The sequence below is a fragment of the Saccoglossus kowalevskii genome, chromosome 1 (assembly GCF_978046115.1).
Source record: "Saccoglossus kowalevskii chromosome 1, keSacKowa6.1, whole genome shotgun sequence".
NCBI classification, from domain to species: Eukaryota; Metazoa; Hemichordata; class Enteropneusta; family Harrimaniidae; genus Saccoglossus; species Saccoglossus kowalevskii.
Genome location: NC_140641.1, coordinates 35,420,147 through 35,422,560, shown reverse-complemented (window position 1 = coordinate 35,422,560; position 2,414 = coordinate 35,420,147).

Genomic DNA, 2,414 nt, shown 5'->3' with positions numbered 1-2,414 from the left:
ATATCATTCCGCAGTGTGATCGACTAATTACCAAAGACAAAATAGTTCCATAGGTGTTCTTATTATTCGGATAAAAAAAAAAAAAAAAACAGATTTCAGATGCAGACATCACCTTTTCAACAACAGCCGTACTGTACATAAATTTTGCGCGCTGTTTCGAGGAAAGATTATGCAGCAAACAATATGATCGCGTAGTAAAATGGCTGGCGTGATGCGGCGTACGCCCTCACAGCTTGCAGAGGGTCAACGACGAGCCGGTTTTTGATGTTCTGCGTTAAGTTTAAATTTGAAATACCAATCATGGTTTAATAAATATTAAACATTTCGAAAATGTAAGGTTTTATTCAAGATAATGACGTGTCGTTGGTTTTGTGAAAATATAATGTCAAGGGTAATCGCACACGCACACGTGACCACTTACCAGCTGGTAAGGTGAAAGGTCATATGGGCATTCTTCGTTCTAGTTCTGTGCCCTTGATCCTGAAGATGTGTTACTCTAATTTCAATGTTTACTTTCAAACACCAAGATTTTAAAGTTTTAGGGAAGGTTTTTTTTCAGGATATCTACATAGACAGTATTTGTATTTAAGTTTAAAAGCCTACTCATAAATTAAAATGCCCAGAATTTATTCATTTTGCAATAAACTGTACTACAAAAATAAGCATATTGACTTGAAAAAAGTTAAGGGTCACCAGCCTCATTTTCAATTGACGATTATATTTTAGTGAAAAATCACCATTTTGGCACTATTATAATGCTTTTATCATAGGTTCCTATGGCAAAGATATTATGCAATATCTCAAAATCTAGCCTGGTCACATCATATACTGGTAGTGTTAATGAAGAAGTATATTTTATTGTTCTGAATTATTTAAAAAATCTGGGTTTTAAAAAGTGTCAAAAAATACAATTTTTCTAAACATAGCAATTTTTAAGAAATAATGCTATTTCATTGTAACATGAGACATTTTACATAATAAACTAATGAACATTGTCATGCAATTTATGACCAATATTGTCAAAAATTATGAGTAGGCTTCTACTTTAATAGCCCGCCCTCAATAACATGCACTTCAGATATCCCCCCCCCCCACTAATTATAGGAAGCAAAAAGGATAAAATTGTGGGCGTAGTGGGGTGTGGTATTTTATTCACATGTTCCAAGACAGCTTTAAAAATTTATTCAGTTTTCAAATTATATAGTCCTGCACATTTTGCTAGTCACCCAGAATTTGTTGACAAAATCCTCCAAGAATGAGGCCAGTAAATATTAAAAATCAAAGAAAGCTTAGGGAGAACTCCCATGAGATGAGGGTATTGAAATGTGTCTTACTTTGACCTCTGACTTGTCATCGTTTACATTAAATAAAAATTATGTACACATGTGCTTCAAATAGAGCAAATACGGCATTTAAAAATATAAATGTAAAAATGATCAGAGCGATACCATTGGCTATGGTATAACAATTATAATATTTAAAAACATTATGAGTATATATGAGGAGTTGATATTTCGGTCATATATCTGACAACACAATTATAGTACTAGTTGCATATTCCTATCTGCAACTGTTCCTATTAAAGATATTCTAAGTTGTGCATATTAATTAGATCACATGACCATGCTAGTCATATCTCTTGTCAAATGCCTTCATTAGAGCACAAGTTGCATGTCCTTATCAGCAAGTGCTTGACTTCATTTTCACAAAGTAGGGCCAGACTTTTTTTATTCCTTGTTTCTCGAGTTTTTGTGTGATTCTCAAAGAATTGTAAGTGCGATCATTGATCGGAGAGTAAAAATGAAATAAAATTTTATTTCATGTATAACCTTGTTTCTCATCTGCGAGACACTTTGGTACTTTGATCATGATACTCCCACAAAAATGCAACTTGGGTTTGTTATGCAGCGGGCGAAAAAAAAATGAAGATTAAAAAAAAGTTTTTTTTTAGCAATTTTTTGCACTTACAAGTCGGCAGGGCGGGTGTGAGAAATTACGCTGAAATAAAATTTTATTTTTATTTCATTTTCGTCTTCTGTTCATTCGGCGGGTTCGTGAAACAAGGGATAATAAAATTCTGGCCTAAGCAATTAATATACAGATATCCAAAAGCACCTATGCAGCAACTCAGTGAATAAAAGCACCTTCACTTGAACAAAATCGGTAAAAACATAACAGAAAAATGGTTTAGATACATGAAAATATTTTAACAACTTTTTGAATGAAATGACTGACACAAACGATGTGCATCAGTAACACACATTCCAACCAATGATCAAATTTTGTTTTTCTGGGACAAAAAGGGATGGCCACCAACCTATGAAATCGAGCAACCTATTCCTTTTGCCATGTAGCAAACTAAATCTGTAAACCTGCATCTCAGAAACATGTACCACTTATTTAAAAAAAAAGGC